Source organism: Bidens hawaiensis, unplaced genomic scaffold (assembly GCF_021521415.1).
Source record: "Bidens hawaiensis isolate Kalapana, Puna unplaced genomic scaffold, B.hawaiensis_p1.1 tig00001265_1, whole genome shotgun sequence".
In the NCBI taxonomy this organism is placed as follows: domain Eukaryota; kingdom Viridiplantae; phylum Streptophyta; class Magnoliopsida; order Asterales; family Asteraceae; genus Bidens; species Bidens hawaiensis.
Window position 1 is genome coordinate 207,340 of NW_027491071.1, and position 14,317 is coordinate 221,656.

Sequence of the window (14,317 nt, forward strand, 5' to 3'; positions counted from 1 at the left end):
CAAGAACACAACAACTTGGAAAGGATACTTGAAGCATTTGGATGCAAGATCAAGTGGGAGTCAACATTCCATCCTTGTGTCATGTTTTGTCCCTTAGGTGTGACTTATGACCTATACTTGTTTCGGCTAACAAGTATGGTCAACTTTAGCGGTTTTCGGTTATGACTATATTTTGCATGTGTATGCTTGGTTGTTTGTTTTACTTAATGTAATGTGTGGTTGATAGATATTAGGATATCCAAACCGTCGCATAGGAACGACAACAAGCATAAAACGGGTTCTAATATATATTTGGTAATATCGCGTCAATTAGTTTAATTAAATGGGTTTATTAAAACTAAGCGATCACTCATATATAATAAAATTGGTTTTATTATAACTAGAACCTTGAAAATTGGTTTTCAAAATCGCCATATTACTAAATGCATGTTAGGATATGGCATAATGTTTTTCAACTAGAATATTTGAAAATTTAAAATCCCTTTTCTTATTACCAAGGAAACAAGTCTAACACCATCCTTTTGTATGACACTTAACGTATTAGGGAACTTTTAATGGGATAAAGGTCACCTAACCATTTTGAGCAAACTAATATACTTAAGGTAATATTAACATATTTGTGGGATAAAGGTCACCTAACCACTTGTATATTAATCTTACATGTTTATACAAGTAGGACGACTTGAATTGGAAACCATGTGATAAAGGTCACCTAAGCATGGGATCCAATGGTGTTGATGGGATAAACATGCCAACACGAAATAAGGATTTCGAATGGTCCCATACCTCTAGAAGTTGCAAAGGGTTGCAATTGTCAAGGTTGACTACCTTGTTAAATCAAATAACGGGATAAAGGTCACCTAACCGAAATTTGATTTATCGTTGGATTCTAGAATTTAATTATTATTTTAAAATCTGGAATAAAAGGGTATTAATAATTAAATTGTTTATAATACTAAATTAGAACTTTGTTAAATTTTGTAGATGGCCGCTAACAATGCCAACACCTCTACCCATAACACCCGTAACCTATCCTTAAGAACCATCCTTGAAAAGGATCGTCTAAACCATAATAACTTTATGGATTGGTATCGCAACTTGAGAATAGTTCTCAAGCAAGAAGAGATATCATATGTCTTAGACGATCCCATTCCCGACGAGCCTGACGTGGAAAATGAGGAGGCTTATAACGATTGGGTCAAGTACACCAAAGATTCGGTGCAAGCCTCATGCCTCATGTTAGGGACTATGATTCCCGAAATCCAAAAGGATTTCGAGCATCATGGGGCATACGACATGATAACTCAATTGAAGGAAATGTTCCTTCAACAAGCTAGAGCGGAACGTTTCGAAACGGTTCGAGCGTTTCATGCATGTCGTATGGAGGAAACCCAAACCGTCTCATCTTATGTCCTAAAGATGAAAAGCTACATCGAAAAGCTTCGTAGGTTGAATTGTCCCGTGTCTAATGAGTTGGCTACGGATTTGATCCTCAACTCTTTGACCAAAAGGTTTGAAACCTTTGTCATGAATTATAACATGAATGGGTGGGACAAAAGCATTGGTGAGCTTCACGCAATGCTAAGAACGGCCGAAGCGGGAATGGGTAAAAAGGCTTTACCCGTTCTAACAATCGATGAAGGAAAAAGGGGACATAACTCCAACCCCAAAGCAAGTGTTGCTAAGGGCAAGGGCCACGTCCGAGGAAAGGGAAAGAGGAAAGCCATCACGCCCACCAAACCGAAGGAAAAGAAGCAAAAGGTTGCGGCGCAAGATCCATGCTTTGAGTGTGGAGAGATAGGTCATTGGAAAAGGAATTGTCCGACCTATCTCAAAGCGTTAAAAGATAAGAGGGATGCGGAGCATACCTCAGGTATTATCTTTACTATACATATTGAACTAAATGTTATTTCTTCAAATACATGGGTACTTGATACCGGATGTGGAACTCACATTTGCAATTTGTTGCAGGGGTTCAAAAGAAGTAAACAACTCAACAAAGGGGACATTAGTCTCTTTATGGGCAATGGAGCAAGAGTTGAAGTCCAAGCCCAAGGAGACTACATGTTAAAGCTTCCAAGTGGTTTGGAAGTAATTTTGAAGAATGTTTTGTATGCTCCTAAGTTAAGAAGAAACATTATTTCCGTGTCCCTTTTAAAACAATGTGGCTTTGATCTTAAATTTATAGATTATGATATTCATGTTTTGATGAATGGCATATTTTATTTTAAAGCTATACCCATGAATGGTATATATGAAATAGATCAAATTGGTGCGTCACATAGTAGTTCAATATACAATGTCAACACCAAGAAACTCAAGAAGGACTTGGGTGATTCCTATCTTTGGCATTGTCGCCTTGGACATATAAGCAAGAATCGCATGCAAACTCTTCGCAAGAATGGTATTCTAGAAACAAATGAGTATGATTCATTTGATGTATGTGAATCTTGTTTACAAGGCAAAATGACAAAGCAACCCTTTAATAAAACTTTTGAAAGGTCAAAAGAATTATTGGGTATCATACATTCGGATGTATGTGGTCCTTTTAGACCAATGACTGGGAATGGTGAAAGATACTTCATTACCTTTATTGACGATCATAGTCGATATGGTTATGTGTACTTAATGAAACACAAAGATGAAGCTTTTGAAATGTTCAAAGACTTCAAAACTGAAGTAGAAAGACAACTCAAGACCACAATCAAAGTACTTCGTAGTGATAGAGGAGGTGAATACCTAAGTGGTGTTTTTCAAGATCATCTTAAGAGTTGTGGAATTATTTCACAACTTACTCCACCTGGAACACCACAACATAATGGTGTGTCTGAAAGGAGAAATCGTACCCTATTAGATATGGTTCGATCGATGATGGCTAGAAGCACTTTACCTCTATCATTTTGGGGCTATGCTTTACTTTCCGCCGTTCGCATATTGAATATGGCTCCAACCAAGAAAGTGGAGAAGACACCTTTTGAAATATGGCATGGAAGGGTTCCATCGCTATCATTCTTAAAAGTTTGGGGTTGTGAAGCTTATGTAAAGCAATACACCCCAAACAAATTAGAAGTCCGATCCACTAAGTGTATCTTTATAGGTTATCCTAAAGATGATTTAGGATATTACTTTTACGACCCTAGTGAGCAAAAGGTTATTATTGCTCGAAAGGGTAAGTTCTTGGAAACTAAGTTCCTTAAGGAAGGAACTAATAATAGAACAATGAAATTTGATGAGGATCAAGAACCACAAGATGATACAGAATTGGTTGATACTAGCACTCAACAAGAGGTTGTTGAAAGTGATCAAGTGGTTGATCAAAACACACAAAACGTTCGCAGATCTGGTAGAGTTAGCAATCCACCTGAAAGATATGGATTTTTTGTAGAAGGTTGTTACGTGGTAGATTCGGATGAACCAACCACATACCGTGATGCAATGTCCAAGAATGATTGTGACAAATGGCTTGAAGCCATGAACGTTGAGATGCAATCCATGTATGACAACCAAGTTTGGGAATTGGTTGAACCACCACTCAACTCCAAAGCTGTTGGAAGTAAGTGGGTTTTCAAAAGAAAAACTGATATGCATGGAAACTTGGATACTTATAAAGCAAGACTTGTAGCTAAGGGTTTCACTCAAACTCAAGGGGTTGATTATGATGAAACTTTTTCGCCTGTAGCAATGCTAAAGTCTATTAGGATATTATTTGCCATAGCTGCACATTATGATTATGAAATTTGGCAAATGGATGTCAAGACCGCTTTCCTAAATGGATATCTTGAGGAAGATGTCTATATGGTTCAGCCTGAAGGTTTTGTCGATCCGAAACATCCTAATAAAGTATGCAAGTTAAAGAAATCAATCTATGGATTGAAACAAGCATCTAGAACTTGGAATCATCGTTTTGATGAAGAAATCAAAAATTTTGGATTCATCAAGAACGCTGATGAGGCTTGTGTGTATAAGAAAGCTAGTGGGAGTATAATAACCTTCTTAGTATTGTATGTCGATGACATTCTACTATTTGGAAATGACGTTCCAACCATGGAAAGCGTTAAGGCTTGGCTTGGAAGTAGATTTTCCATCAAGGATCTTGGTGAAGCTGCCTATATTTTGGGAATAAAGATCTATAGGGATAGGTCAAGGCGCTTGATAGGTTTGAACCAAAGTACATACATTGATAAAATCTTGAAAAGGTTCAAGATGGAAAACTCCAAGAAAGGTTTGGTACCTATTCAAAGAGGGACTATATTGAGTTCAGCTCAATGTCCAAGCTCAAAGGGTGAGCAAGAGATAATGAAACAAATCCCATATGCTTCTGCTATAGGATCCATCATGTATGCGATGATATGTACTAGACCGGATGTGTCATGCGCTTTGAGCATGACAAGCAGATACCAACAGAATCCAGGAAACAGTCATTGGATGGCTGTTAAGAACATATTGAAATACCTTAGAAGAACTAAGGATATGTTTCTGATATATGGATCTGGTGAGGAGGAACTCGCTATAAAAGGTTACACGGATGCGAGCTTCCAAACTGATCGAGATGATTCTCGATCACAATCTGGGTATGTGTTCACTCTTAATGGAGGAGCTGTCTCTTGGAAGAGCTCAAAACAGGAAGTGGTAGCATTGTCCACTACAGAATCAGAATACATCGCCGCTTCATTGGCAGCTCAGGAAGCTGCATGGTTGAAGAAATTCATTACTGATCTAGGGGTGGTCCCTACCATTCAAGACCCCCTAGAAATCTTTTGTGACAACGAGGGTGCGATTGCTCAAATCAAGGAACCTCGTTCGCACCAAAAGACAAGGCACATAGAGCGGAGATTCAACTACATAAGGGATGAAGTTGAAAAAGGAAAGATATGTATTCGCAAAGTTGGAACTGATCAAAATCTTGCGGATCCATTCACGAAGCTCCTAGAAAGACCGAAACATGAGCGTCATGCGAGTGGCTTAGGACTTCGATATTCTAGTAATTGGATTTGATCTATTTTGTATTTACGTTTAAAAGACTTTTGTAATTTAACTCTTTTATATGATTATGGAATCTTGAGTTAAATTCTAATTTTGCATGTTTAATCCATGAATAAGTTATCTTATTCTAAAAGTCCGTAGTCGATCACATTTGTGGGAACAAATATGAAGCAAGACTACTATGAACTAGAATTGGTGGATATTCATAAGGAATGAATATGGAGCATAGGTTTGCTGCCAAGGTTCATAGATATTTGTGGGATACAAATATTGGACTGACCCGCTCTCAATATTACTACATGGAGTCGATGGACCTGATCATTAGTAATTTTGAGTAAAGGAGAATTTCATATTATCCTTAGACCTGAGATGTATACTGGGTCTTGATTTTCACTAAGTATTACACTTTGACTCTCCCCTTCGCTATTCGTAAAAGATGGTACATAAGGATGAGCTCGGGTGGAGTATAAAGTGATAGTGAGAGGCGTATACAGTCAAGATGGAATTTGTTCTTCTTATGTGTTGAGAGTTTAGATGTCTAAGGCCTGATAAAGTTGAATTGTAAAGAGGATGATCGCCTATGTCTCTTAGATCCAACATGACATCTAGTAACAAAGGGATATAATGATAGATTCACCTAAATCATATCAAGTAAGGGACTTGAAGGGATGATGTTATTGAATGGCACTTCGTCAAACACATTAGGGGTGGTGAACTGTTGTTAGGCGGTATTCACCACTTGCATTAATTTTCTATGTATCTCGTGCAAGTGGGAGATTGTTGGAATTTCATATGCCCGAGACACATATTTATATTAATGTGGCTAACTGTGTTTGATCCAAGTCGGGTCATACCCAATAACAAGCTAGACAACACCAAATGTATTCTTTTAGTGATTTGATCACTTAGACGAATACCGAACACTGCGCAATTAGAAAATTGGTTTTCTAAATAATTACACTTGATGATTTAAATAAATTATCTGGATAATTTATTTATATAAATTAATTATTTAAATTGGTTAAATAATTAAGATAGCATGTATGTTTTATAAAATTAGTTTTATAAAGTATGAGATGGAGATGTTTTAATTGTTAAAACAAAACAAAAAAAAAAAAAAAAAAATATATATATATATATATACAAAACCGGCCACCCATGTGGGGTGGTGGTTTTACCCAATCAAAACCAAGATGCTCTTTGCATTATATCATGGGTTCCCTTTTTGATCCTCCATACATATAACATGCAAACTTACTTTTTCTTTGAAGAACTCTCAAGTGTAAAACAAGCTAGAACACTCTTCCTCCCTCTCTCTAAAACTCACGGCAATTTTGGGCAGAAAATTGGGTGTTTTGTGGACTTGTTCAAGTGTTAAAATCCTAGCAACAAGTTGGTGTTGTTGCTCATAAGCTTGGGGTATACAAAGTTTGAGGGTTTCTCTTTTGCAATCTTGCCATTTGAAGACATCTTCTTCTTCATCCACCTACATCTTCTTATAAGGTATAAGAAGGTACAACTTACATTTTGTGAGCATTTTGTTCTTGTAATATTGATCCTTGTTCTTCGGGTTTTAGTTTTAACATAATGGTATGTTCATAACATGTTTTAAAATCTAAGCTTCCGTTGCGTTTTCTTGTTAAATATGGTTAACTTGAACTTTGATAAACTTGTATAAAACCCAACATCCTAATCATATTATTCATATTTCAGCCAAAATGGCTAAGTCTGGTTTATTCTAATGGTCTTGTTTTAAAATACAATTTACGTAGAATATTTTATCCTTAACACTAATGTATTCAAATACTTGTCCTAATCACATTGTTCAGGTTTCACCAGAAATGGTTAAGTCTGGTCTATTGTATTTGAATACCTTGCATTTGAATGGTATTAGAATACATTTTATATTCTAATGATCATATTATATTCTAAGGGTCATATTGTATTCTAATGATCATATAGTATTCTAATGAGTCCATTTTATACGAATCTTTCAATGTATTCTAATGAGTCCATTGTAATTGAATGATTCATTGTAATTGAATGGTTCGTTGTAATTGAATGGTTCATTGTAATTGAATGAGTCATCTAATTCATGAATTGTAATTGAATGAGACATTGTAATCTAATTCATGAATTGTAATTGAATGATACATTGTAATCTAATTCATGAATTGTAATTGAATGGGGCATTTGTGTAACATCCTAAAATATTATAATGTTAAATAAAGAAAGTTACGTTTAGTGATTTCGCGTTATTAATTTATTTAATATAGAGTAAAGAACGGATCATGGACTTAGATTAATTAAGGTGGATTAAGTGGTAATGGGCTTTAGGTCCACGGGCTTCAAGAGGTATAAAAATCCTCCTAAACCACCATAAAACCCTAAACCTCATTTCATTCCATCTTAATCTCTACACACATAAAAACATACACATCCTTCACCTCACACGGCCGCGAGAGAGAGAGAACGGGACTCGAGTCCAAAATCAAGCCAACCATTATTAGACCTTCGATATACGAGCTAGATACGAGATAACCAAGCAAACCGCGACCACACCGAACGCGTAAAGGTATGCCTTTTACCTTAAAGTTTACGTTTTTAGGATCGGTTAGCTTTGAAACTTAAACATAAAGTAAATCGGGTCTAAACGAAACGTAAAGTAACAAACTTGATGTTGGAAATGAACTTGACAAACCTATGGCTATGTACGGCGACTTGTTATTAAACGTTTTAAGCCGAAAGCTCCAAACTTTATGTCTTTCCGGGCTAAGTTTTACCCGAACTAGGCCATGGGAATGATCGCGGAGTTAGTTAACGTAATATCCAAGAAATTCTCGATGAAATAAGGGTGATTTTGGTGATTTAGTTTGAACAGAGACGGCAGCTGGGCAACTTCGCCTGCAGGCCATAACTTCGCCTTCATGCAAGTTCGCTTGCAAGCAAGTTCGCCGAACTGATAACTTCGCCTGGTGACAAGTTCGCCTAACTGATAACTTCGCCTGGCATATGTTCGCCTAGGGTTAACTTCGCCGATCACTAACTTCGCCTGAGTTAAGTTCGCTGAATGCTTAACTTCGCTTAATGTTAAGTTCGCTTAACACTAAGTTCGCTTAACAGTAAGTTCGCTTAATGTTAAGTTCGCTTAATGATAACCTAATGAAAAATGTGTTAAGACAGTTAATGGAAATAACATTTTTCCAAGCTAACCTGGTAGCTCGACCCCAGCCAGGGGCTCTGCCCCTTGGACCCTGCTAGGGGATGCCGCCCCTAGACCCCGCTGCCAGGGGCGCTGCCCCCGGACCCCCGTTCGTTGTGGGTTATATAAAGATAGAAATACAACATGAGTAGTAGTAGTTAATTGATACATGTAAATATTATACAGTTAGCCGTGCATAACTCAAGAAGGGAATAACAATTAACGGAGAGCGTAACAGGATTCAGGTGAGTTTCTAGCCCCATTTATGTGTTATGTTTTCGGGGCTGTGTGCATACTCAATATGTTTGTTAATACGCTTATCCTAAGAGATAAGTGTATGCCTTATGTGAATAATGTGAAATATATGAATGATTGCTTGATGGTATGTGAACGATCTTCGGATATTTCACGTACTTTCAGGTTGTAACGCTATATATAAGGTAAGTAAGATATGTATGCTTATGTGTATGAACGTGATAAAGTTAATAAAAGAAGGAAAGGATGGTTGTATGGTTGTATGGTTACTAAAAGGGTACCGAGCCCTAATAATACTTGAGGTATGATGTATGGTTGTATGGTAACGAAGAGGGAATCGAACCCTACTAATATTCGAGAACTAGGGAACCGAACCCTACTAATATTCGAGGAAAGAGGGTACCGAGCCCTAATAATACTCGAGGAAGGAGGTTACCGAGCCCTAATAATACTCGAGGAAGGAGGGTACCGAGCCCTAATAATACTCGAGGAAGGAGGGTACCGAGCCCTAATAATACTCGAGGAATGTAGGGCGTAATGCTCTTTATAACATAAGATATGAAAGCAAGTTAGTACAATAGAAAGTATGAAAGTATGAAAGTATGATTGAAAGAATATAAGTTTATGTGTATTGTATAATGTATGATTAACTAGAACTCACTCAGCGTAGCTGACTTTTAGTATGCACGCAGGTGAGTAGGATGAGGCAGCTCGGTTGAGGAGACACGTGGCACTGAATAAGAGGCTGGTATCGGAAGACTCAAGATGTTTAAGTTTAATGTTTTGTTTATTTTGAAAGACAAGATGACGTTTTAAGACAAGATGTGTTTTGTTATGAAATGTTTATGAATGCTTTTATATTCCGCGAATGTTTTAATTAACTCTGATATTTAGAACTGCGTTTATGAGTAAATCCAACACGAAAGTAGGGCTACTGGTAACGGGGCCTTACAAGTTGGTATCAGAGCAAAGTTCGAGAGATTTAAGCATCCTACATGCTTAGACTCGAACAGAGAATGGGATTTAAGTAAGAAAAGAAAGAAGATGCCAGTTCAAGAATGCCAGGTGTCGCTCAAGCAAGATCAGTAAAGGTAAAGTGTATGATTAAATGAGATATGTTAATGAGAAAGAAAAGATATGTGAACGACAGTGATAGGAATAATTGATTGTTTAATTTGACTAACTGCTTAAGTAGAACCAGCACAAATAGACTCATAAAGGGAAGTGTATAGGACACGGAAAGTAACGTGATCAGCTAATCACAGCTGGCCACTGTTATTACCTGTTAGCCTTACTATCCTTGTACTAAATAGTTCATTGAGTGATGATGTTTGTGTTTTCCCTTTTAGAATTCGATGGCTGGAGTTGGAGACATTGCTGGAGCTGGAGGTCGCACTGGACGACGCGGCAGGCCTCGTCGTGTCCAGCAACCTTTGGTTGAGACAGCTTCCAACACCGGAGATGAGGGAAGTGCAGCTGGAGGAGGTCCGATCAACAACGAAGGGGTTCAACTGGATCCCGCAATTCAAGTAGCTATTGTTCAAGTTGTAGCCACTGCTGTGAAGAATATTACTCCGGGAGGGTCTGCTGGAAGCCGTGAAAGAACTGTTGAAGGGGCAGGTGATAATGGTAGGAAGGACGATGAGAGGGAAAAGGGCGATTCAAGTGAGGTAAGGTCTGTGAAAGTTGATGATAGGAAGAGGGGCCGAGGCGGTTGCAACTATAAGTCCTTCAAAGGTTGTGACCCGCCTAAGCTGACTGGGTTAGGAGACGCAATCGCTACTCTTCAGTGGATAACCGCCATGGATAAAATTATCCGAATCAGCGAGTGTCGTCCTGAACAAGCTGTCGGTTATGCCACCCAATCGTTTGAAGATGAGGCAATGTATTGGTGGGAATCGATTGAGCAAAGAAGGAGTCGAGAGGAAATCAAGGCCATGAAGTGGGAGGATCTGAAGGAGTTAGTGATGAAGAGGTTCTGTGCTGATGCAGAAGTTGAAAGGGCGGAGATGAAGTTCCTGAACTTGAAAGTTGGGACGATGACAAATCGTGAGTACACCACTGAGTTCAACCAAATGTCTAGGTTGGTGCCCGATATGGTCAACACTGAGGCTAAGAGAATCAAGTGTTATGTGAGGGGATTACCACAGAGAGTCCGCATGTTAGTCAGGACAAGTAAACTTGCTACTTTCGATTCTGCCGTCGAACTCGCAGAGATGGTCTATGCAGACCTGGCTGCAGATGATGTGGTGGTGGTATACGAGAAGAAAGAGAAGAAATGGGTCGCTCCTGCTAAGCGACCCGGTACCCAGATGTGGAACCCTAAGAACAAGCAGCCGAGAGTTTGGGAGAACAGGTCGTGCAAGACTTGTGGCAAGGCACACAGTGGTGAGTGTAGGTGGGGAAAGGGTTCGGATACATGTCATAAGTGTGGAAAGATGCATGCTGGAGAGTGTAGAGCTGGGTTGAATGTTTGCTACAAGTGTGGGAAGGCAGGTCATTATGCTCATAAGTGCAGTTCTAAGCCTGCATGCTACAAGTGTGGTAAGACAGGTCACTTTGCTAGGGAGTGTAACGAGGGTGAAGCTGGAGGGAGTGGGAAGAAGGATACTGAGCAAGCTAGGCCAAGAACTAGAGCCTGCATGCTGACCAAAGAACAAGCCAAGCAGATTCCGGATGTCGTCACAGGTACGTTTCTAGTGAACGGTGTTTCCGCTTCTGTATTATTTGATTCGGGCGCAAACAAAAGTTTCGTAGCCATACTATTTAGTAAACTAGCTAAAATGAAATGTTGCCGAGTGTCTGAAACTCATATAGTAGAAATCGCTAGCGACACTTTGGTTGAAATAATAAAAATGGATAAGAACGCTAAGATAGAACTAGAGGGACATGAGTTCCCTGTTACCTTGTACGTTATGACCTTGGGAGGGTTCGATGTGGTTTTGGGTATGGATTGGTTGTCTGAGTTTGAGGCTCAGATAGTATGTAAGAGTAGGATAATAAGGTTAAAGTCCTTGGATGGTAGTGCGGTGACGGTTTATGGTGATAAGGAAAGTTATGGGCTTAATGTCATTTCGATGATAAAAGCCGAGGGTTTGTTAAGGCGAGGGTGCGGTGCCTACCTGGCGTATGTCGTCAACGCTACGGCCGAGACGAAAGCAATGACAGATGTTCCTATTGTGTGCGACTACCCAGAAGTATTCCCTGAGGATCTTCCGGGGTTGCCACCAGAGCGGGAGATAGAATTCCAGATAGATTTACTACCAGGAGCCCAACCTGTCGCGAAAGTGCCTTACTGTCTAGCACCGTCCGAGATGAAAGAATTGATGTCCCAACTGCAAGAACTCCTCGACAAGGGTTTTATCAGACCGAGTGTTTCTCTGTGGGGCGCACCGGTTTTGTTTGTGAAGAAGAAGGATGGAAGTATGAGAATGTGCATAGACTATCGTGAGTTGAATAAGCTTACGGTAAAGAATAGATATCCTTTGCCAAGGATTGATAATCTGTTTGACCAACTGCAAGGTTCAAGTTGGTTCTCACGAATAGATCTCAGATCAGGCTACCATCAGCTGAAGGTGAAGGAGGCAGACATCCCTAAGGCAGCGTTCCGAACGCGGTATGGACACTACGAGTTCCTCGTAATGTCATTCGGTCTAACAAATGCTCCTGCAGGATTTATGGACATGATGAATAGGGTGTGTCCACCGATGTTGGATAAGTCGGTTATCGTCTTCATTGATGATATATTGATTTATTCAAAGAGCGAGTCAGACCATGCTGAGCATTTGAGGGAGGTATTGGAGACTCTGAAGAAAGAGAAGTTGTATGCTAAGTTTTCGAAGTGCGCGTTCTGGTTAAGAGAAGTGCAATTTTTAGGTCACGTGATTAATCCGGAAGGGATTACCGTGGATCCAGCTAAGATTGAAGCGATAACGAATTGGAAGACTCCGCAGAATCCGACTGATATACGAAGCTTCCTAGGGTTAGCTGGCTACTATAGGAGATTCATCGAAGGTTTCTCCAAGATAGCCGCACCGCTGACCGGCATGACCCGAAAGTCGATAGTATTCAGTTGGGGAAAGTTTCAAGAAGAAGCTTTTGAGGAATTGAAGAAAAGACTCACACAAGCTCCAATCCTTGCTCTACCCGATGGTGACGAGGATTTAGTTGTTTGTGCAGATGCCTCACATCAAGGGTTTGGTTGCATGTTGATGCAACAAGGAAAGGTGATAGCTTACGCGTCTAGACAGTTGAAAGTCCACGAGAGTACTTATCCGACGCATGATTTAGAGTTAGCAGCTGTAGTGCATTCTCTCAAGATATGGAAGCATTATCTGTACGGTACTAAGTGTACTATCTATACAGATCATAAGAGTTTAAAGTACTTCTTCGAGCAGAAAGAATTGAACATGAGGCAGAGAAGATGGTTGGAGTTGATTAAGGATTATGACTGCGACATTAAGTACTATCCCGGTAAAGCTAATGTGGTCGCTGACGCGTTAAGTCGTAAGAATGAGGAAGTCCTTGCAACAGTAAAGTCATACAAGTTGATCATGAACCCAAGTCTTTTTGAAGAAATCATCAAGGTGCAGTCAGAGGTGTTAGTAGATGAAGGGTTAGTAAAGAAAGAAAGGATTTATGGCCAGCAATATGACTTGATGGAAAACATTCATGGAGTTAAGACTAGGTTCGACCGTATGTGGATCCCACGCCATGGTGATCTTAGAAGTCGAATCTTAGACGAAGCTCATAAGTCAAGGTACTCAATCCATCCAGGAGCTACTAAGATGTATCAAGATTTAAAAAGAGACTATTGGTGGCCGGGACTGAAGAATGAGGTAGTAGATTATGTCAGTAAGTGCTTAACTTCCTTACAAGTCAAAGCCGAACATCAGAAGCCTTATGGAAAAATGCAGCCACTAGAGATACCTGAGTGGAAATGGGAACACATCACCATGGATTTCATAACTAAGCTACCTCGTACAGCTAAGCATCATGATACTATCTGGGTGATTGTGGACCGTTTGACCAAGAGTGCTCACTTTCTGCCCATACGAGAGGTCATCTCGTCAGAAACGTTAGCAAGCTTGTTCATTAAAGAAGTTGTAACCAAGCATGGAGTACCGTTATCGATCGTGTCTGATAGAGACACACGGTTTACTTCGAGGTTCTGGAAGAAATTCCATGACGCTATGGGGATGAGGTTGAACATCAGTACGGCGTATCATCCTCAAACCGATGGACAGTCTGAAAGGACGATCCAAACCCTTGAGGATATGCTGCGTGCTTGTGTTTTAGATTTTGGTGGAAGTTAGGATGATCATCTGCACCTGGCAGAGTTCTCCTATAATAACAGTTACCATTCAAGTATTGGTATGCCACCGTTTGAGATGCTTTATGGTAGACGATGTAGAACCCGGTGTGTTGGGGCGAGATTGGTCAGAAAGAAATGGGAAGCCTAGAAGTGGTTCAAGAAACGTCTTCAAAGTTCGATCAGATCAAAGCAAGAATGAAAGCCTCTCAAGACAGAAAAAAGTCTTATGCAGATAAGCGGCGACGACCAATTGAGTCTAACGTTGGCGACAATGTGATGCTTAAGGTCTCGCCTTGGAAAGGAATTATCCGTTTTAGAAGGAGAGGGAAGTTGAGTCCGAGGTACATTGGACCGTTTAAAATCTTAGATCGTGTGGGTGAAGTAGCTTATAAGCTGGATTTACCTGATGAGTTAGAAGGAATTCATTCAACCTTCCATGTTTCTCATCTGAGGAAGTGTCTAGCTGATGACACGTCTCACGTGCCATTGATGGACATTGAGGTTGATGAACAATTGAACTACATCGAGCAACCGATAGAGATCGTTAATCGCAAGGAGAAGCA